The sequence below is a fragment of the Ascaphus truei genome, chromosome 5 (assembly GCF_040206685.1).
Source record: "Ascaphus truei isolate aAscTru1 chromosome 5, aAscTru1.hap1, whole genome shotgun sequence".
Classification (NCBI taxonomy): Eukaryota; Metazoa; Chordata; class Amphibia; order Anura; family Ascaphidae; genus Ascaphus; species Ascaphus truei.
In genome coordinates, this window is record NC_134487.1 from 74,831,691 (window position 1) to 74,856,511 (window position 24,821).

Genomic DNA, 24,821 nt, shown 5'->3' on the forward strand with positions numbered 1-24,821 from the left:
ACAGGCATACCCCGCATTAACGTACGCAATGGGACCGGAGCATGTATGTAAAGCGAAAATGTACTTAAAGTGAAGCACTACCTTTTTCCCACTTTTGATGCACGTACTGTACTGCAATCGTCATATACGTGCATAACTGATGTAAATAACGCATTTGTAACGGCCTCTATAGTCTCCCCGCTTGCGCACAGCTTCGGTACAGGTAGGGAGCCGGTATTGCTGTTCAGGACGTGCTGACAGGCGCATGCGTGAGCTGCCGTTTGCCTATTGGACGATATGTCCTTACTCGCGAGTGTACTTAAAGTGAGTGTCCTTAAAGCGGGGTATGCCTGTAATGAACTATTCTCTGAACTAAACACACATTAGAGGACATGGCAACATTAATTGTTTCTGAACCTCTGGTGTCGTCACTTCACAGACCACTGTTGCTACTTCCCTTGTTTTATTTATATTGCACTAATGGCGACTGATGTAATGTTCCCACTTAGAAAGACACACTAAAGTTGCATTTTTTTTTTAATTAAAGCAATTCCAAAAGGCTATTTAACACTTTCTCTACCATTTTTGGTAACAAATCATGCCAAATGGCAAAAAGCAGAACAACAATTCCCTCCAACTTACTGTGTAATGTTATATTATATTTATTTTGAACAACATATATTTTTTTACAATAAAAAGGTGACATATTGTATTATTACATCCATATTCCAATATAATGTGTTGTATTTAGTCTTGGCTAAATATACTGTATGTAAGTGTAATGGTACCAGCTTATGTAGTATCTTTTCAATTATCTACGCGTTTTCTAAAATTAAACAAGTCCATTTTTTCAAAAGAAACATGACAGAAACATTTCTGAAATATAATCCATAACATCCTTTTTCAAGTAAACAGATTAGTTCATGTCTCACGTACTGTATGTATTTAAAAAAACATGGCAGCTGTTCTGATGTGAAAAGGCATAATCCGCAGATAACTTTCAAGTGAATTATCAGGTTTTGCAAAAAGAATTCATCAACAAATTTAGACCCGATTCACTAAACAGCCCTAGGCCTCAGTGCATCCTATGGCCCAATCTTTCATTATTTAAAGGTTAAACTAGAGCAAACTTGTTAAATACAATACATCTATATAAATGTATGATGAAACAAAACTGCTAACCACTGTCAGTATAGACAAACTGGAAAATTCGGAAGATGGTTTAATGCCAATCTCAAATCTTGTTTGTAAAATTCAAAAGTGTGCCTTGTGCTGTAGTATGACCTTTTGACATTTATAGATGTAGATTTCTATTTGCGTTGGCGCGTTTCGCCCCCGCTGAAAAGCCGAGGCGCTGGAAGAAGGGGCTACCTCAACAGCGCTGTGTCGGTCCATGCTTTTCAATGGGACCTTCCGCACTGTTAATCCTCCCGGCCCGCATTTGGCGTGGCCACGGGATCGCCCATGATCGCGACCACGCAAACAATAAGTCTGGCTACATCTGTATACCCAAAAAAATGCCAATCTTATGATGCATGTCGTTCTTAAAAATAATAAACACATTTTAAATAAATTGTGTGTAAGGAAAATCCGGCAGAATACCATCTATTACGAAATACTGTAGTTTATCCCAGTATTAGTGTTTGTATACCAGCAGGATTAGTTATCAATACAATCTTTAACCTCAATGTTTGTATGTGATATTGTTGTGTGCTTTCAGTTCAGCAGATTTTTATTATTTGATTGGTGGGAAAATGTATTTCCTTTGGGAGTTCTGTGAATTTCAAATGATAAGAGACTTTCAGCAAATCAGTAGTGAGAATATAGAAGGTGTTAGGATACATTGCAGCTATCTAAGCATTCCCAAACAGAGCTTTACAGTTATTCCATGTAAACTTCACTCTTGCTTAACTGCAGATGATAAATGCTTCATGATACTACAGTATTTATTTTATACCAATTTTCTATTTTATCATTTTAATAAAATATGCTACAAAAACCTTGAATATATTGAGCTACTAGACATTAATATTAATGTGTAATTAGGTCGGTTCCATTATTTATTGTTTCCTTGGGATCAGGGCAAAAAAAAAGGCAAACACAGTTTATACAGTAGCTCCATGATATAGACAAACTTCATCAAATATTACTGTAAATAATACAAAAGCCTAGTTCTCTACACTAAGCCACATACATGTACTGTACAAAATGCAAGAGAATTGAATATGTGCTCATTATTACCAAGTACATGTGCTGTACTATACCAATCCACAGTAGGAATAACAGAGATAAGCAATACCCTTTGAACTAACTGTTTACTGAAAGAAGTAAATTATACCTTGCTATAAAGGAAACGGTATTATTATTATTGTACATTGCTCTTGGGTGAATAAATTCTAGAGTTTTGTGAGAACAAGTTCAAAAGGAGCTGTATTGTCAATGTATGTTTATTCAAGACGCTGCTTTATTGATCTGGTATTCAGAACCATCTTTCATTTTGACGTACACATTTACACATTCACCTAAAATAGAAGTTCTCAAACCTCTCCCTAGGGGCCAGCCAACTATACCAGGTTGTAGGAATAACCAATGCACTTATACACAGGTGAATGTACCAGATTTGCGTATTAATAGAATATTGAATGGTTTTGCTCAAGGCCTTGAGGAGACATTTGAGAATCACTGACTTAAACCTTTAAATGCAAAATACAATTGTTTATTACAAAAACGAACTTTTCAGGCAAATATGGGACATTATTACCATATGTAATCAATGGATATAATACATTAATTCCACAATATTTTAGTGTGTGTGTGTGTATTTGGGAATTTGGTGGGTATTGATAAATTCAGCCAGAAAACCTACCACGTTTTTACATTGTTTCCATGGATTGCAGTATATACAAATGCAAATACAATTATCACATAGAGCTGTCCAAATGCAGTATTTTCAATAATTTCTCCCCCACACTAAGAAAAATGTTAACACGGTCATAATTCAATTAGATGAAATACTACAATTTCTAAATGTGTAATCCTCTAATTTAGGGGTGCGCACACTTTTCCCCGAGCGCACCCCTGCCTAATCTCCTCGACGCCTCGCACCCCACCCCCGCTTGGCCCCGGCGTCAAATGATGCGCACGGTCATGTGACGTCACGTTGCCATGGTAACGTGACGTCACGTGACCCCGCGGCATCATTTGACGCCGGGTTAACTTGATGACGCATCCTGGAAGGGAAGGTAAGTGTGTTATAAAGTCCTGGTACGGTCCCCCGGCATTTCATTTAAATGCCTGGGGGGACAGGGTGGGACCTCTATAACTGCTGCGCCCCCCCAGAAAATCTAACGCTCCCCAGTTTGCACACCACTACGCTAACTACAGACAGACCATTTATTAAATATACATAAGACCAAAAAAAACACACAATGTATTGAGGTAAAAAAAAAAAAAAAAAAAAACCCTTCAAGTTAACCCTGAAGGGTTAATTTTTGTTATCCCGAAATGTTGTGCATATTTTGTGGGTCTTGTGTATATTTAATAAATGTCCTTAGGACCTTTTTTATGCAAGTGCTCAATTATCTTCTTTTGTAATTGTGACGGTTTGTAGGGAATCACATCACAAAGATTCTCTGCACCTTCGGAAATCATGTTTATTATAAGACTACTTACAACGGGAGTGCATGGCAAGTATGTATATTTTTTATGTACTAACCACTAAACCCCATTCAATGCTAAATGTGCAGTATAGAATATCTAAGGATTTGATAATGTTTAGCACACTCACTTGGACATCTAAGTACGGATGTGCACTTCCCAAATGAGTGCCATTTTCCATCTCGAGCCTCTTCTTGTAATTCAGAAAGTCAGTTTTTGTGTTGCCTATACTGCAATGCTCTGCCTTTGCTTTATATCTGTCAATAACGATCTCTGGAACACATTTGTTATTTTTGTATCAAGGAGAGCTAATGAACAAAAATACTACCAGGTTAATCAACAGGGGGGGGGGGGGGAGGGGATATCAATTTCTTATTACTTGGTGCGAAATTTCACACATTTTAAGGAAGGTTATAATATGAATAATAGCCCATTACCTTACTTTCTACTTGATTACAATGTGCTAATGAAATCTTTCTTGAAAAAAAACTTGTATGTTTGTCAAATCTATATTTTGCTATAGATTTACAATTTTCATTTAATTTATAAATATTAACACATTGTTGGATATTTTCAGAAAATGTTATGCTTTAATTCAATGTGCAATATAATATATAATGAACTTATATTTGTTTATGTTCAAAAATGATTGTTATTACAATATATCCTTCGATTAGCTATTATATGTTTATCTCGGCCCTAATAAGTTTTATTTAATCCCAATTGAAAGTTTTAAGAGAATGAAAGAGAAATAGTTGTTGCCACAAGAATAATAGACCAAAGTCCTAAATTATTGTTTTATCTTCTGTCTGCTTTGGCAGGTGTTTATTGAAGCATCGGTCTAAATGCCACTTCATTGTTAAAAAAAAATCTATGTTTTTCTGTTATTACAGCACTCCTAACATTTCCAGAAAAGTCATTATTAACATTGCAAACCTGACAGAAACTTTATTTTGGCATATAGGTATCTATGTGACATTTTGATAACTTTGCTAAAATCTCATTAAAAATAGCATTTGACACTGGTTCGGAAGACTATATTTGCATTCTCAGCAAATGTAAAATGACTTACAAATGACAAGATGCGATGATGCACCTTTCTTCTGTACATAAGTGTGTTTGTTTGTTTTGTTGGAATCTTCGACACTTAATCTGAAAATTTCATGACATAATAGCACATTCTTAGCTTGATACTGTTTGCTATCTTTCATTACGATACTGTGGTACATCCACCTGCCCAAGACTCATACATCATTTATGAAATATCTAGAATGTACAATTTCACTTACTCTGACAGGTCATTCTGGACTTTGCTTATGTCAACTGCGTATATTGATTCTTTATTCTGATTAATTGTTTAACCTCTGACACAAATACAAAGGCCTCTCAGTGAACAACTTGCTACACAGTGGGCTGCTAAAAATAATGAGTGAAATAAACTGATCTATAATATTTATGTAATGAATGAAGTTGATACTTTTCTGTTACCAGACAGCTGTAGAAATATTCCCTTTTTACAAGAAGTAATGACATTTTGAGAAAAAAAGTATACACAATATGTATGAAAGCCCTGACATTTTTGAAGGTCTTAATATTGGCAGAATATAGAAAAGTGTACTATTGGATTATCCTTTTTTTTGTTTATTTGCTGTTGCATCTAGCCAAGTAGTTCTATTCCCTGGCAGCTGATGTCACACACCAGAAAAGTGCAGAACTTTTCAGCTCCCTGAATTCTGGCAGTGATAGATATATTATATAGAGGGTTTACTATGTCAGGGGTGCTCAATCCAGTCCTCAAGAGCCACCAACAGGTCAGTGTTTCAGGATATCCCAGCTTCAGTACATGTGGCTCAATCAGACGCTCAGTCTTCGACTTATTGAGCCACCTATGCTGAAGCAGGGACTGATTGGGCCACCTGCTGAAGCTGGGATATCCTGAAAACCTGACTTGTTGGACGGGCTTGAGGGCTGGAGTTGAGCTCCCCTGTACTACTGTATGTTAACCTCTGTAAATGAAACGTTCAGATAAATGACAAAGTAAAGTGACTTTTGGCGACCTCACCTGCGATAAGATCTGCAGCAAAAATCATCCTTTACCTGCGTTATACCTATCAGAAGTATTTTGATGGTAACATTGAAACCATAATAGTCCCCGTGAAGTGGCTTAAACTGATACATTGGGAACACAGGTACTAAATGTGAAGAGGAGAACAGAAGCACAGGACATATTGGAGGAGATATATTAATATGAAACACTGCTGCTTTAAGTACATAACCAATTTGAGATCTACATGTCTAACATTGAAGGGGTTACATTTGAAATCTATCAACTATTCAAAATATTAAATGTATGGAACTGCGCACAATACTGTCAGAATATATTGCAATATGGAGCACTTCATAATATTTCAATTATTGGAAAGTGCATAGAGAAAAGAATATCTAATGGGACCTGATGTGTTTGAGACCAAAATAATTTTTCATTCTATTACTACATTAATACAGTAATTGTTGCCTAAAGCTGAACTCTATGGATAATGAGTCCAGCGATATAAGTATAGCACGATGCTGTTCAGGGTCATTTGGTATACAGTAAGAACCTCAATTAATTGATTTCTTTCATTTTTTTTGTAAATGCTAAAATACCTTTACAATTTCCATTTCTTATTGCTGCATACGTATGGATAGCATCTCAAAGCAATCCATTTTTCTAATTAATATTCGCAAAGCACATGGGCTTTTGCAAATGCTCTCAGAATGATCCATTTGGTGAAATAAGTATTTCAAATGAAATGCTTATTTCTACACCTCGTGAAGGAATCTTTGTTAACATTTTTTTATCCACCCCACCCCCCAAAAAATCTGCATTTGTAATTTAACCCCTCTAAATAATCCACAATGTCTGTTGTATTTGATATTTTATTTGAGAAATGTATTTTGCATTATGTTATGCTAAAGTGCCCCTCACAGTGAAAGATTAAAGAGGACTTCAATAAAAAAATTAACTTAAAAATTTAGTTTTTTTTAATTAAATTTTTTAGCACAGATGCAATTTATATCTTGAAATGTAAACATTATAAATGAAACGAATTGATTAAAGGATCAATTCAAGCAGGTGACTTTTTTGCACTTTGTCTTATTTAAAAAAATTAAAAAAAAACCTAGGAGTGAAGCAGGGGATCTCTGCAGTGGAACCCCATTAATTTCAGCTCTGGAGACCCCTTGCTTCCAGATATATTTACTTCCAAATGGTACTGGTATCTCTCTGTTTTAAAGCTCCCACGTCACATGGGCCAATAGGAAGCCGCACCGATGATGTCACAGCTTCCTATTGGCCCGCAGGGCGCGGGAGCTTTAAAAAACGGCCATTACGTGATTTCTGCTAGCCGAGCGGAGTGGCTACCAACACACCCTACAGAGGTAAGTATCTCCAGAAGCAATGGGTCTCCGGAGCTGAAATTATTGGGGTTAAGCTCCAGACACCACTACTTCAATCCTATGTTAAACAAAAAAAAAACCCACTAGCTTGGATTGCCTCTTTAACACCCCCTGCAGAGTTAGTTTACTGTGGCTGGGTGTGTTTGGATCTTTCCTTGAATGTTGCTGTTGTATCTCATAAGAAGACCTATATGGTCTCAAAAGTTATTGTGCGAGATAAAAAAAAAACCAACAACGAATATTTATATTGCTCAATTAAATGGCTTTGGAGTAAATTAAAGGATCAACAATACACCAACATGTCTCAATTATTGATCATTCTTGTCAATAAAACTAAATCATATTAGTTTTGTGAAAAAGAATATTGCAGTGATCTGAAATCCTTTATTATCGTTCTCTATTAAATAGGTATGCAACTAATCTTTTCTTTTCTAGACCGACATGGGTATTATTAAGCGGCATATCTCCGGCAAACATAAAAATACAGATGGTATATGATGAACTCTTGCCCTATGAAATATACAATATTTATGTTTAACTTATCTTGATTTAAAACAAAAATAAATATGTTAGTGATGAATACTTTACTTATAACTCTTGGAATAGCTTGGTACATCAATGTTTTTCTTTACCGTCTCTGGAACATTCCCCTATGTGAAATCACCTTATTAAAATGCATTCATGTTCTTTTATAACAATTTGTCAAAATAGGGAAAAAACAACAATAAGAAATGTCTGAGTGTTTTTGACCCTATGAGGACTAATTATCGCTTTAACCGACAATGGTTGGTTTGTTTTAATTAGGTTTGTTTCAGTGGCTGTCAATATAATTTGAACCAGAAGACATTCAGTGCAGGAATAAGCTGTACATTGTTTCTCATCACTGGAGCAACAGACAGCTAAGAGCCAAGTCACACTGGGCAAAATGGAGAAAGAAACGCATAAGTACTTGGCAATCTTTCTCTTTCCACTTCAATGGAGAGACAGTGATGAAAAAAATAAAAATAAAATGGTGTTAGTTGCACGCTGCAATGAGCCATGCTGGCAATAAGGCAAACAGTTCATTTCATGAGGACCAATTTAGAGGTGGCAAGAAATATCAAAGCACAGCTGTTCTCACAAAGGTATCTTTCAAAAACATACAAAGAGAGAGCCTTTTCTCCATTGCAACCATCACAACCATTTTAGCAGCTGTAGTGGTCAACAGCCCCTCAAATGTTCTAAAGAAAAAGCCAATGAAAGGTGATCCTGGGAGTATATACTTGATTTGCTTGACATCCACTGAACAAATTAGTGTTTTAAAAAAACAATTCCAGTGAAAGAATTGATTCTGATTGATACAGTGGGTTGTGATTTTGACCATTACAGTTTTGTCAAGCATTCGGGCAAAAAAGAAATCTCTTAGCCATCTCATTCTCGGACAGGCAGAATATTTTTAAGGCCGTTTTAGCCATTTCATTACTTCAAACATTTATTAATATCTAAACATATCTCTGCTAATAAATAATGTTACAGCAAGGTAACAACACAACTCTCCGGATTTGTCTCTAACCATATACACACATCCCTGTCCTTTAATCTTATATATCAAATTAAATAAAAAAATAAAGATAGCAGGTAATGGTGTACAGTTGTATGCTTTGAATCCCATGACCTGGACATAACCGTGTGTTATAAAAAAAATGCAAGGATTTGCCGTTCAAAGTAAATATTGTGTTCACATAATACAATATATAGCTTTATTCATTAATTTCTTATTGGAACTTTAACATTTTCAATTAAAACCGTATTATGGAACAGAGCGCCGTAGGCTTCTTAGCTTCAGAGTCAAGTAAATGCTGTATTAGAAATCTCATGACTGGGACACATTCAGAATGCTCTTAAAAGCCCAAAGAGGGTAGGGCTGTGTGTACACTCAAATTACATAATGTACTGGTTATCAGAAGAGCCACTAGTGTGATTGCCTTTCTGGCCATATGTGAATATCACTTAGGGAAATAAATAGATCAAGTATTGCATTAACCCAGCTTTACTCCATTACTTTACTCCAGTCATGCACTAGATATATTCAAACACTTTTGTGGCAATGTACATTTGTCTGCATTGAAAGATTTAATTTCCGTATACAACCCTCAGTCCTTGAGAACGTCTGAGCTGTTATGTTCTGATAGGGTTAATGTTTATACAAAAACACTATAATGTAGTGTAACTACTTCTGTACCAGAGATAACTTTACCCTGTGGGGGCCTTATGATGTTGCCCCAAGGTCATTCATGTTTGGTTGTTTCTAGGGGATATCAAGACCTCAGCTTTCCAGGGCACCGCCCGTCAGTAGGCAAATCATGGTTATGTGATCACTACACTAGAGATTACATGACAAGGTTGACAATACAGTGTTAAATAATTTGCATTCCACTGAATGTTGTGCAAAATAGCTGAGAGCCGAATGTGCAGAGGTGGAAAGTGTCTCTGTAAAATTATAGATTGGGCTGTAAAATTGAAATACAAATCAGTATAACCACTTATGGACTTTTCCTCCACTCTGGTATGTCGATAAGCAAAATGCATATAATCCCTATAATCTTCAAAGAAGAGTGGAGGACAGTGACTTGTCTTGACTTGTCTGAATTTGTGGCTTGACAGAGCATTTATTTTTGGGAAGTGGCTATCAGAATTTCAATTTGAAGGATGGGGTGTGAGTTCCAGAATAAAGGGAATAGTTTAACAAGTGCTGATTAAAGGGACCAGAAGTGTAATGACATCAAAGAGTGATCAGGTAAATAGAGAGTTGGAAAGCAAGTGTGATTATCCAGTGGCACCAACAAGTGTGTAAAGATATTGGTGATTATGGAGAGAGAGAGAGGGGGGTATTGGAAGATGAAGAGGGAAGTACATGAGTAGGTAGGATATAGTTAGGCTTTGGAATTTGAATTGGGTTTTTTAGTGAAGTAAATATTGTTGTTTGACAAAAGATGAAGCAGTTGTAAGGGTGTATAGCAGGCCTGCCCAACTCGTAAAGTGAGAAGGGCCGAACTGCTCCAAGGAAAAAAAAATTGGGCCGCACGGGTTAAATCATCATCATCTTTCCCCAGCACCTCTCATCATCATCATCATCATCATCATCATCATCATCCTCATATCTCGCCCAGAACCCTTCACTATCAACCTTTACGATACTCCCCATCTATCTGTCATACCCCCATCTCTCCCCCTCACCCACACAATACCCCCTCCACATCAAACACACAATACCCCCCTCCACATCAAACATACAATACCCCTCCACATCCCCCCAGCCCATTCCATGTCAGCAGCCCCCCCAAGTCAGCATCCCCCCCAAGTCAGCATCCCCCCATGTCTCTCTTCCCTCAATATGACACTCTCTCCCCTTCCCCTAAATGACACTCTCCCTCCTCCTCTCAATATGACTCTCTCCCCCTCCCCTCAATATGACACACTCTCCCCCTCCCCTCAATATGACACTCTCCCCCTCCCCTCAATATGACACACTCTCCCCTCCCCTAAATATGACACTCTCTCCCCCTCCCCTAAATATGACACCCTCTCCCTCCCCTCAATATGACACTCTCTCTCCCTCCCCTCAATATGACACTCTCTCTCTCCCTCCCCTCAATGACACTCTCTCCCCCTCCCCTCAATATGACACACTCTCTCCCTCCCCTCAATATGACACACTCTCCCCCTCCCCTCAATATGACACTCTCCCCCTCCCCTCAATATGACACTCTCCCCCTCTCTCAATATGACACTCTTTCCCCCTCCCCTCAATATGTCACTCTCTCCCCCCCCTGCAACTCACATCTCACCCTCCCCTGCAACTCACATCACACCCTCCCCCTGCAACTCACATCACTCTCTCCCCCCCTGCACCTCACATCACTTCCCCCCCCTGCCCCTCACGTCAGCAGCCCATCCCCCCTCACATGTTAGCAGCCCCCCCTCACATGTCAGCAGCCCCCCCCTCACATGTCAGCAGCCCACCCCCCTCACATGTCAGAAGTCCACCCCCCCACCAGCCTGTTTTTATCATCCACCCCCTCACCAGCCCATTTTACACACCCAACCCCCCAACAACCCGTTTTACACACACACACCCACCAGCCCGTTTTACACACACACACACACACACACACACACACACACACACACACACACACACACACACACACACACACACACACACACACACACACACACCTCTTAGATCAGCACATCCTCTCCCCGGTACTAAGCCCCGCCCCCGGCATGCCCTGCTATTGGAAGAAAAAAAAACACACGGCTGCCGCATCCTCCTCATGCTGCTGCTGCCCCTGCGCACCGAAAAACCCGGGAGCTTAGAGGGAGAGAGGGAGAGAGAGGGAGGGAGAGGGAAGGAAGGGGAGGGAGAGGGAAGGAGGGAGGAGAGGGAGAGGGAGGGGGAGTGGGGATGAATCGCCGCCATTTTAAAAAAAAAAAATTTTTTTAATTTGATTAATTAACTGGCGCCCGGCCGGAGTCATCGCGTTCCGCACAGAGAGGCCAGACGGGCCGTATGTTGTGCAGGCCTGGTGTATAGGGTTCAGCGTTGCCCCTTTTGGTAGGATCAAGTTGCGGATCTAGTGCCGGTTTTGCAGAGTGACACTACATAAAGATAGGATGATTATGATGATAAAGTTATTGTGAGCATGAGATTTTCTATAGACGTATTTAGTGAGTTTAGCCAAACTTGGGGGCTGAATTGAGTTGAACAGGGTAACACGTTTTATAAAGGTTACAGGATGAAACGGGATCTTGGTCCAGAGAAAGAACAGAGTATAAAGTCTTGAGCAGTTGGATGGAATACCAATATGAACTTTAAGTAGGAGTATTGCGGGAGACAGATGAGAGGAAAATAAAAATCTATGGACCTTATTCAATATGATATGTACCCATTTTCTTCTTGGCAGGGAAGTTTTCAGCCTCATTAATTTTGTTTTAGGGATAGTAATTCCCCTCACAAATAGAACACAGGTTCACAGTACAGTACTGTAAATGGAAATTGAACAGTGGCCTGTATTTGAAGTCTGAGAGAAATGGGAAGGGGAACATGTATAAGTAGGAGCTAATGAATGATAGCCACCTACAAATATTAGGACGAAACAGAGACTGTTCGCCTTAAATGAACAAAGAAAAAAAGTAGTATGTGTAGCCTTCTCTCTTCTCCAGATGTGTAGGGCACCGGTAATGAGAGAAATAATTATCTATGGGTGAACAATCTCTAATGTTGCATCAGACAAATACAGTTCTATACAGTCAAGCCATTTTTGACTTTAAATGCCCATTGACTTCAGTAAGGATTTTAGCACTTAATAGCTGCATTGGACATATAGAATAAGGCCATAAAAGAACATTATGAAGTCTTCTGGCATACGTCCTAAGGGCCTGCTACCATGGCGAATTGAAATCATAAAGAGCCTTCTCTGATGAAGAGATAAGCAATGTGGCAGAGGCTACAGTATATTGTAAGGCATGTGGGGAGATCAGTTTTTCAGATGAAATGCCATTTTTAATTAAATGTGAAATAATAGGATACAAGTTGGGTGGTAAACCTGATCTTACATGAAGATATGTCTGAAAATGAGGCACACCATGAAGGGCTCATACATTGCTTAAGGCATTGCATTAATGTTGATTGATGCAATGACAGTTTTGTGTTGATAATGCTGACAAGTAATAATTTGCAGAGCAGACGTGACTCATTAGCATATTCTTTGTAGAGAATGAGAAATGAAAATTCGAGTCTCCGCAGCATTTTGTGTTAGTTGGGGTGATTTATGCAGGGTCATAAATTACCGGATCGTATTGATACTGTCATTTTAATTATGAAAAGAATTTTGATTTGTATTTATTTTTAATTATACGTTTTGCTCAGCTGAGCACTTCATTAATAACATTACATGTTAAGTTGATTTTGAACATGATTAGCACAACAAATGATGTTCCGAAAACTCCACACGCTTTCCATGCTTATTTTTTTCTTTTACTAGTGTACACAAAATGAATACGAGATTCTGATTGCCTCATTAAACAAAGCTTGAACACCTCCATTGTATGAATAAAACAGTGCATAAAGTCCGTATTAGGGCTTGTCAAAAATTGAATGTTTAAAATCAAATACTGGCAATGAAGTGTTCCACATAATAGCAATGAAGTAGATTTGTGCTATTAAAACATCAAATATAACTTTGGAAATTAATTCTGTTCCCATTTGACATTTATCTTATTTGTTTTTTTTCTTGAAAGCATTAGATTCTGTCAAGATTGAGCAATTATTTATCTATTCATTTATTCATCAAGACCCTGCACAGTGATCAACAGCTCTTCAAATTCAATTCATGACATGTGGTAATTTATCAAAACAAGTTTGTTGGAAGTGATCACTTTATGGAGACATACTTATGTTACTGCTTCTGCTCTTAAATGTGCATGTTTGGGGATATTGGTTAAATCTTTATTCTGTCAGTACTATTAAGTACAAACTGCAGAGATAGATCACAGTGTACTGAAGGGATAGTACTGCCAGTCCAGGCAGGATGCCACCACTCTTGACTCTTGTCACTGCTGCCCCCACCATGATACCTGCATTGAGTCACTTCCTGGTTACTGTATCGTGACTGTTCTACTGGCAGCGATAGTCAGCTGCAAAGGGCCAGAGGGAATGAGGGGAAATCAATGACACGAGAGACACGCAAGTGAAGGTGTCCTGCCTGCCTGGCAAGCCTTTTGGAACAGGCTTTAAGTAGCTGCAAGTCAGACATTGATAGAATTTTTATCCCCCATTTGAACTATACCAGATTGTAACATTGCGGTATAGAAATTAGACATTTAAAATGTTCATCTACTGTATATACTCACCTGCACTTTGTTTTTTTTAGGATTTTGTAGGATTTTAGGATTATTTATTATTTACAATTCACTCCTTCCCCCCACCCCCCACATTTTTGTGCATTTTTCTCTTTAGTGCCAATTTCAATTTTTTGACAAGCTACACCTTTATGATTGTGCTTGGGTATAATTAGAAAAAAAGAGAAGATGAGAAACTTAAATGATAGATAACAAGAGAGCAAAATAAACATTGGGCTTAATTCAAAAAGCTCAATTAAATTGAGTGAAAGAGAGAAACGAAGAGGCTAATTTAGGAGAGGGCCCATTAACATATAGTATAAACATCCAAATAGATGAACCTATACTCAATGTGGGGGGATATCTGTGAACACACCTGAGATATTTGGAAAATATATACATTTTGAATATATAAAATCTATTAAAATCATTAAAATTAGCAGGTACAGTATCGTGTGTTTTCACAGGTATGTTACCACGTGAAGTATAGATTAATATATGTTAAACATGATTTTGATTCACAGTGATGTTTAGTTGGGACTAACACAGCTATTTCTACTTAGTTCAGTCATGTTTAGTAATTCCAGTGCAGTGAAATAATGTGTAGATTTTTCTCTGCTAACCGCTGAAGTATGTTTTTATTTTTATTTGACTGTTGAATTAAAGCAGCAATACTACATTCCTCCTCCTCATTTTTTCTTATTATTTTTATATGTAAAGCATGTGACCATGTATAATTCCACCTTCTTACCTAAGCTGGCAAGTTTAGTGCTCTAGTTATAATTCTGTCAAAATCCTGATTTTGTGCCTAACGTAATGGCCGGCTTCTAACTTTGTGCTGCAGTTTGTGAAATGTATGAATATGTAACATTATATTGCTATGTGTAACACATTATTGTTACAGCTTTCAGAGTAATAGACAGTCTGTTGTTTGGAACACAGCAACAGATCTATTTGGGATACTTTGTTGCAAAAGGGCAGAGCTCAAAAAGGTGCGTGTCAGAGGCTATTTCAAAAGAGGGTGGATATGACTTTCTAAATGGTTGATGTAGCAACCAAAGGATGATCAGTACATAAAAAAATCAAGAAGCGTTTAAAAAAAACCGCAGACAGTATTATCTAATTCTACAGAATTGATTTATTATTTTAAAAACAAAATAGTACTTTTCACGTTTTTCTGTGTTAAGGGAAATTACATTTTAACTACCTCTTCAAAGACACTATCCCTCCCCAATAATCGAAGAAAACAGCTGCATGTTTACATTATACAATGTTATATGAATATTCAATAATACCCATAACTCATAGCGTCTCAAAGATAAACATGAAAAATCAAACATGCTCTATTTTTTTGCAGGATTCAAGGAAAACTATGAAGTACTATTCATTGTTTATGAAACGCTTTCATAAAAATGTGACAGTTAAACACTGCTCACCTCAACCATTTTAGAAAACACTACTCACCTCAACAATTTTAGAATACTTGACCCCTTTTATTCAAAGATGTTCTTGTAACAGAGATGAATAAAGTTGTGAGACCCTACTTCAATGGTGTAAAAGCAACCTGAAATGTCTATTGCTATCATTACAAACAATTGGGGTTTATTTAATTGGGGTTTATTTCTTCTCTAATGTATTATTATACCAACAAGGGATTCCATTGAAAGAAAATTGCAGGTGATTTTCTTATTCTGTATTATATTACTCTACAAATTACATTAATATTACAATAGATACAATTATACATACAATACATATACTATAATAAAGTAATTTACAATAGACATAGCCATCATTTTTCTCTAATATGTTTCATTCAACTAGGAAATCGCATTACAGGCAAATCTTGCCATGATTTTTAAAGGTCGGCATTTCCATTAAACTACCACATAAACAACCACTTTTTAAATATGACATTGTAAACACTTAAAAAATAATACACCAGAATTACCATTTTTAAGACTACTATTTAATAGCTCACCCAAACATCTAATGTGCGAGTTGGAGTGAAATAGACAGCAGTGGTAGTGTAACAGTGGGTATTACCAAGTATTGGTGGGCCAGCTCTTATTCTGTTATTTGCACAATTATTATTGATTATTTATTTTTGTTTCAATCTTTTTTATTGTTTTCACAACACAGTAACATCACTTTAGACATTGATCTTCGCATCACTAGGTATATGTTCAGTGTAACATTTGTAGAATTTATAACATAATAAAAAAATCATGACAGTTCTAATACAGAGCGTGTACTATAGCAGCTTTGTGAACAAATCCTGTGGGGCGTGCTTATAGTACCTATAAAATAGGTAGAGTTAAAGAAGGAAGAGGAGGACCTGAGGGGGGTGGGGAGGGGGGGAAGGGGAAGCAACCTAATTACCCAATACTTAAGGTTTTTAGAAGGGATTCTCCTGGTATCGTTCCGCGAGGTTGTCTATACTTCGGTCATCTATGCGTTATCTTATTTCTTTCTCTGGGATAGGGTATTTTACTCTAGGGACCAGGGTTCCCATATCTTGTTGAACTTGTCAAGGGTATGGTTTAATTGGGCTGATAGCTTTTCATTTGTTTAACGTTGTTAACTCTTATGATTACAGTACGTCTCGATGGGGGGTTTATATCTTTCCACGCGGCTGCTATAGAGTAGCGAGCCGCTGTGAGTATAAATGATATAAGTTTGCTTATTGGAGTTTGTAATTCCTCTATTGGTTTTGCTAATAGGAATGTCAGCGGGTCTATAGGTATCCTCAGATCTGTGCTTTCGAATATCAGGCCTTGAATCATGGTCCAAAATGTCTGTATTCGTGGGCATTCCCAGCAGATGTGAACCATGTCCCCTCTCATACCACATCCTCTTCAGCAGAGATCTGGTGTTCCTGGGAAGATCTGGCTCAATCTACTCGGGGTTAAGTACCACTGAAATAAAATTTTATATATATTTTCTTTTGTGACTTTACAAATTGATGTTTTAGATGCAGAGTCCCAGATATCCCTCCAGTCGTCATTATCTATTTCTATATTTAGGTTTTCAGCCCATTTCCGCATGTAATTGTGGGGCTGGGACGTTGGGTGAGATGCTATCCCCATGTATATTTCCGAGAATATACCACCTCTATAGAGACCTTCCATACATAGTTTTTCAAAGTTCGACAGGGTATTAAATTTGGAATTCTGAGAACTTTTGGAGGAAGTGTCGGATCTGTAAATAGCTAAAGATTGGGAGGCTCTGTCTGTGGGGTTTTTGTTTTAGCTCCTGATATGAGAGAATCTTATCTTTGATAAGATCTTTTGCAGCTAGCATGTCCATACTTCTGAGTTGTTCCACGTATTTAGGGGAACACCCCGGTGGGAATTTAGGATTATGGACAATCGGAACCAGGCTGGATGAGTGGGTGGAAAGGGAATATCTTTTTTTGCTTCTGGACCAAATGTCCCATGTGCACCTCATCGCCCCAAGTTTAAATCTTCCCGTGGGGCTCTCCCCCTCTCTGGAGCTCCAAAGTTCCGCCGCTAGAGTGGAAGGACCCACATAGGCGGATTCGATCCCCAGCCAGCCACAAGTTGCTGGATCACAGTTCCACATCACTGCTGGTTTTAGGTGGGCCGCATGATAGTATTTGATAATATCAGGCACCCCCATGCCCCCCCCTGATCTCGGTGCTAGCATTACCGATCTTGCAACCCGTTGTCTTTTGTTCTTCCAAATAAATTGAAAGATTCTGTTTTGGATATTTTTGAGATCCCTAATCGGGACTTTTATTGGAAGGGTTTGGAAAAAGTACAACAGCCTAGGCAAAATATTCATTTTTTACCGCCGTTATCCTTCCAATCCACGATATTTGATAGTCGTTCCAGGACTGAAGATCTTTTTTAATTTTTTCAAATAGGGGTGGGTAGTTATATTGGTATAATAAATTGTATGTGTTTGTTATGTAAATTCCTAGATATTTAATGTGTGTTTGGGACCATTTATATTTAAAGTTTGCTTGTAGAAGCTTGACCTCTTGGGCGGGGAGCGTTACATTTAGTTCTTCAGATTTGTTGTTATTGGATTTGTATCCTGAGGCCTGTCCAAATTGGTCTAGTTGGGATTGCAAATTCAGCAGAGATATCAATGGATTGGATAGTGATAGTATAATATCATCTCTGATTATTGCCGCAAGGGGTTCGATCGATAGTGCGAAGAGGAGGGGGGACAATGGGCATCCCTGTCTAGTTCCATTTTTAATTTTGATGGGGTCTGAGCCTCCTCCTGGGAGTTTAACATAGGCAGTGGGCATCCTGTAGAGGGTTCTAACGCCCTCCAGGAATGGGCCCGAGAAACCAAATTTTAGCATTGTCTGATCTAAAAATGCCCACTTAATTCTATCAAACGCTTTTTCAGCGTCTAGACTTAATAGAATTGACTTTGATCCGGTCAGGTGCACATGGTCCACAATATCCATGACCTTACGGGTGTTGTCTGAAGATTGTCTGCCCGAGACAAAGCCCACTTGGTCCAAATGTATAAGTTTAGGGAGTATTGGGGTTAATCTATTCGCTAGAATTTTGCTGAATATTTTCAGATCTGAGAAATAGGTCTATAACTCCCACATTGAAGAGGATCTCTGCCCTCTTTATGGATAATCGCTAAATTGCCCATTGAGATTGACGTTGGGATTTCCACACCCTCCAGGAAAGTGTTAAACATCTCGAGAACATACGGGGACAGCACCGCTCTGAACTTTTTGTAATACAGGTTGGAAAAACTGCCTGGGCCTGGTGTTTTATTAGTACAGTATTAAGTTGCTTATTACTTCTGCAAGTTCTTCCTGAGAGATTATTTTGTTTAATATCTGCGTATCTGTCTCTGAGAGCTTTGGAAGATTGCATTTTTAAGATATTTGGATATTGCCTCAGACCCTGTATGTCCTCCCCGGGTTAGCTTCCAGATGATATAATTTGGTATAAAAATTTGAGAATTCTTTGCTTTTTCTTTATCTTTATATGTTGTCGCTCCTTTTTTAGTGCGGATTGCTGGTATTTGAGATTTAACTCTCAGACCCCTTAGTTTGTTAGCTAGGAGCCTGTCTGCTTTATTACCCTTATCGTAGAACCGTTGGTTTGTCCATCTTAGTGCTCTCTCCACCTCATCTATTTGTATTTTTTTTAGTTCGAATCAAGCTCTTTCTACTAATTTGTATAATTTTTTTGAGGGGTTCTGTTAATGTTTTTGTTCAATGTGGGTCAGATTATCCACTGCCTCTTTGTGTTGTTTTAGTTTCTCTTTTTTTTTATATGCTGCGATAGAGATGTAGTCCCCTCTAATTGAGGCTTTGTGTGCCTCCCACAGCATTGCCGGGCAGGACACTGAGCCTTTGTTTAACCGAAAATATTCTATGAGTTTTTGTTTAATTACACTCTCTGTCTCTTGCGAATTTAACAGGGAGTCATTTAATTTCCAGGGGTATCTACCATTTTTACTAAAAGGCAGAGAAAGCGCTAATTCGATAGGGGCATGGTCCGATCACGATATAGATCCTATGTTAGACTGAGCAGATGCCTGGAGAATATTTTTAGTACCTATGAAATAGTCAATCCTCGAGTAGGACTAATGGGGGGCTGAGAAAAACGTATAGTCTCGCTGAGCTGGGTGCTGGGCTCTCCAAAGTCCACTAGCGAGAAGCTTTGCAATAATTCTTTGAACTCCATTGCTTTTTTAAGGGTGGTTCTGGAGTGTTCAACTGCCGTGGGTTCTGATTGATCTAATTCCGGGGTACTTGCCATTTTGAAGTCTCCGGCTACTATCAGTGATGAGAGGGATATCGGGTCCAGGGATTCTAGAACCTCTTTCAAAAATTCAGGTTGATGGTCATTAGGGGCATATATATTACAGAGGGTAACTGGAGATCCTGATAGGGAGCCTTGAACAACCAGGAATCTGCCACCCGGTCCCTGAAATTTTTTTCCATTATAAAGGGTGTATTGTTTTTGAGTAAGATTGCTACTCCTCTTTTTTTCACAGAGTAGGAAGCATAGTATGCTTGGGGATATGTGTTTAAATGAGTTGGGGGAGAGTTTGAGTTAAAATGCGTTTCTTGGAGGAATAGTATATTCCCCTTGGTTTTTTTCAACTCCTGTAAAGCTAATTTTCTTTTCCTGTGTGAATTGAGCCCTTTGACATTCATAGAGATGAACTTTATTGAATTTAGGGAGGCCATGAGTGTCTGAATTTGTGTCTCGTTTGGGCCTATCCACTTTCCCAAAGTGGAGGCTTGCTTTTTTTGATTTCCTTTTTATATGGAGGATTTTGTTTTGGGATTTAGGGCCCGTCTAGAGATATATTTGGTTGCTTGGTGGGGAGGTGAGGGGGAGGTGGAGGGAGGGAACAGTTGGGGAGTGGGAAAAGATGGGGAGCAGATTGAAAGTGGATTCCTTATGAACCCAATGTTGGTATCCTTCTTCACTCTAGTGAGAAGGTGGTTGGGCCTATTGCCCATGTGAGAACTTCCTAAGTGGCCCGCACATATGTGGGTCAAGGGAGGCATCCCTGACACCCTGCGAATTTATAAGTAAAACAGTGGAATTCCCCCCCCCCCCTTTTTCTTTCCCTTCCCCCCCCCCCTCTTTTAGAGATTGTTTATTTTCTTCTGGCTAGTCTTAACCTTTGTATTTGTTTGTGAGGGAGGTTGGTAAGTTATTCTTCAATCCTCCCTCTCCAATCCAGTGAGGTTGGGGAGGGGGCAGGAGCTAGGGGGGCGATAGGTTGTATGCGGAGCAGTGGGGCATAATAGGGGGAGCGTAATAAGGGGAGGGAGGGCAAAAACGTGGGTGTGGGGGGGAGGGGCAGGTAGGGAGGGACTTGAGGGGGGCGGATGGGGAGGGACGTGATGGGGGCAGGGCGGGTATGGCTGGGGAGGTGAAAGGGGTGGGGGGGGGCCTTGGGAGAGAGACCAAAGGGTGATTATACCATTCCTAGAGCACACATAGTGTACCCTATAGATAGGAGGTATCATACATTTTGCTCTTATTAATACTTTTATATGCCTTAGTACTCCATAGGGAAGTGGCGGGGGGGTGGAGGTGTAAGGGGGGAGGGTAGGGGAGAGGGGTAGAGGGATAGGGAGGGGATGGGTAGGAGGGGGGGAGGTGTGAGGGCCGCCCTGGGAGGGAGGCCGCAATGTACTTATGAGATTCCTAGAGCACATATAATATACCTGGTATATGGAAGTATCACATCTTTTAATCTTATTAATACCTTTATATACATTCAGAGGGGGCAGGGGGGGGGAAGGGGGAATCTGTTTTCATTTATGTCTACATTCAACAGGTGCTTTTAAAACTTTAGCAACATCAGCAGTAAGAACTATATACAAACAGATAGTCTACTTCAATTTCTACACATATTCCCACAACTTTAAACGAAGTTTACTCCGTCCTCGGGGGGGAGGGGGTGGGGAAGGTGGGGGGAAGGGGGCAAGGAGGGGGGAGGGGGCAACCCGTTTTCATTTATGTCAACATTCAACAGGTGCTTTTAAAACTTTAGCAACATCAGCAGTAAGAACTATATACAAACAGATAGTCTACATCAATTTTTACACATATTCCCTCAACTTAAGTTTACACCGCCCTCGAGGGGGGGGAGGGGGGAGAGGGGGGGGTCAAGGGGGAGGGGAGAGGGGGGGCAGGGGGGAAGTGGAGAGGGGGGGGCATGGGGGGGCAGGGGGGGAGGTTGGGAGGGGGCAGGGGGAGGGGACAGGGAAGGGGAGAGGGGGGAAGGGGGAGGGGAGAGGGCAGGGGCAGGAGGGGGCAAGGGGGGAGGGGGGGAGGGGGCAAGGGGGGTGAGGGGACAAGGGGGGAGGGGACAAGGGGGGAGGGGGCGAGGGGGAAAGGGGGGGGACAGGGCAAGGGGGGGGAGGGGGGAATCCGTTTTCATTTATGTCTACATTCAACAGATGCTTTAAAAACTTTTAGCCACATCAGCAGTTAGAACTATATACAAGCAGATAGTCTACTTCAATTTTTACCCATATTCCCACAACTTTAGTTTACACAGCCCTCTCCTCCCAACTATCCCCCGCGGGGGGGATCTTCATGAGAGCATTCTCAGATTCCCCCCTCACCTCCGCCCCCCCCCCCCGCCGCCGCCGCCGCAAACCCGTGAGTGCCAGCAACGACACCTGCTGCGAGCCGCTCTCCAAGATCGGGGAGAGAAGCGGGGCCACACCAAATGAGGTAATGGGGGGGAGGAGAGGAAGGGCAGAGGCGGAGGGGGGCCGGCCAAGGGAGGTACAGCATGGATCAGGGGGCTGATCTTATCTCGGGTAGGGGATGGAGGGCCACAAAGGAGGTCCGCCTGTCCGGGACAACACACAGAGATCCGGAGGGGAGAGAGGTAGGGTAGGGGTGAACACATATATAACGAGCAGTAAGGAGGGGTGGATCTGACTAAGGCTAAGGCTGGTCGTGGGTGGCATTCCCCCTCCAGCTTGGGGGGGGGGGGGACCGGATAGAAGGGCACCGAAAACACTCTCGATCCTGGGCAGCCCAGGGCCATGGTGGGAGTTTCCTGGCACTTGTGTGGTCTTCAGCAATCCTGGGGTAATCGGGAAGAGCAGCCAGGAGGCGGTGGTGTTCACACTCATGGGTGCTTCCTTCTGCTTTTCTTCTTTCTCCTCTGGGGCGGTTTATCTCCGAGGCTCTGGGACTCTCTGGGAGCCGATCCTTTCTGATGCTCTATGCGCGGGCGCTGGATGTCGTGAACCCGGCTCCTCTTCCACGTCTCCATGATTTCCCATCCCTGGGAGTCCTAATGATTTTAAGATGGAGGGCGCATCTTCTGGTCTTGAGATAAATTTAAATTTGCCGTTCTTGTGGACAATCAATTTAAACGGAAATCCCCACCTATAATGGATTTTTTGGTCATTTAAAGCTGCAGTTCAGTCAATATCCTGCATGTGTGTTTTTTTTAATAAATCAGTTCTGTAGTAAGAAAAAATACTTTTAGCATTTTCTGTTTTTAAAAAAACAACTTTTAAAGACCAATTTTCTTGTATTCTATTTTAACAGCCATTTGCTAAGGCACTGCCCCTTCATGTCCTGTCACAAGCTCTGGCACACCCCTTTGTCAGCCCTGCCTTCCCTCTAGCACTTGTCTGTGCAGGATTGCTCATGAATATTCATGAGCTTCCACTGCCAGTCAAGCAGATTATAAACAAATGCCAGCTTTTAATATGTCACCAAATTTCGACCTATCAATACATGGAAAATGAATTGACCTGCAGCTATACTGTTCTTTAGCTAATTAGAGATTGCCCACATGAAACTATTGAAGTAAAAAAATAAATGCAAAAAAAAAAGACTGAACTGCAGCTTTAAGATCTTTATTAAAGGTTTCATGTCCCGTCTTCGTTGTATGGTGGTTCTAGAGAGGTCGTTGTAGACTTGAAGGGCTTCGTTTTGGAAGTTGATCTCCCCTCTCTCTCTGCACATGGACATCAGCTTTTATTTTATGGAGTATGAATGCATTCTTATGATGACGTCTCCGAGCGGGGACCTAGCGCTCTTTGAGCACGATCCATCTCCAGGGCTCTAGCATCTAGGTCCAGTAGCAGGGACAGGAACAGTTCTTCCAGGTAGGTTTTGAGGTTCTCTGTTTTTATTTCTTCTGGTATGTTGATCCGGATATTTTGGCGGCGGTCCCTGTTTTCATGGTCCTCGATGGTATCCTTCAGTGAGTTTATTTCATAGCCCAGGCGGCATATTTCATCTTCTGCAGAGGTTTGTGAGAGAATCACCTCCTCCAGCTTAGTTTCCGTGGTGTCTGTGCGCCCCTCCAGTTCTTTTAATTCAGTTCTGACCCCATTTATGGCCGTTTGTAGGTCTTCTTGAAAGTTATGCCTCATTTTGGTGAAGAATTGTTCTAGTAATTGCTCCAGATAGGTTTTTGTGACTTCTTCTCCTTCTCCTGCTTCTTGTGGCCCCCTCTCAGCTCCACATGTGTACACAGTAGAATCCTGAGAATTCTCTTCGGCGCCATCTTGTGTTTCAGTTCCGCGGCCAGTCATTCGTGGGATGCTCACACAGAACTTAGTAATGTCCTGATTACTTGCTTTTTTAAGTTTATTTGCCATCTCTAGGTTTTTACCTAGTTGGATCCCCAAAAAGGTATTTGTTTTTGGTGGTTTTATGCTCTTTCTAATTGCTTTAAGGCAGGGAGTCTTGGGAGCTCTACCCTCAAGCAACCATGCCGGCTGACGTCACGGAAGTGTCTCTCTATTATTGATTATTAAAGTGCAGCAATACGTAATATGCAACCATTTTGTTTGTTGTGGAGTGCCCTGAACATAAGCAGTTGCATTTAACATTTGTTTATGTAATGTGTTTATTTTATACATATACTGATTTAACAATGTCCAAAATATAAGCTAAAGCTAACAATATAAGTATTATCAGAACTATGCATAACAATGATGGGTTTAACAAGTCCAGTATAATTATTTTCTATTGTACTCAAGAACAAAGAGACTATAACAAAATCAGCCACATCATTGTCTAGACATCTTGAACAGCAAGGTGAAATGCACATTTACTGTACTATGGAATATTGTCAGTAAACTAAGATCAGTAGGGTTTCTCATGTCATACTGTAGGCTTTGCTAATAATCAAAAGAAGCCACAGCAAGAAGAGTTTTATTTTCTTTGCCATGTAGTCAACTGACAACAGTTATACATCTTTAGTCTGGATTTAGAATGCAAAATAATCAAAACATCCAAATCAATACTATTGTTTTGTCACTTAATTTATGTGACTGCTATTTGTTTATCTTGATAAGCAGAGCATTTAAAGATGCTGGGTGCAAACATAAACCTAATAGGATATGT

The 24,821-nt window shown here is 40.0% G+C and overlaps 1 protein-coding gene across 1 annotated transcript in view; it reads right to left on the reverse strand.

Annotated features, from left to right (window-relative positions):
- LRRN3 (leucine rich repeat neuronal 3) overlaps nt 1-24,821 on the reverse strand; it is a 69,178-nt gene that overhangs the window by 3,147 nt on the left and 41,210 nt on the right. The gene's annotated exons all lie outside the window — the stretch shown is intronic.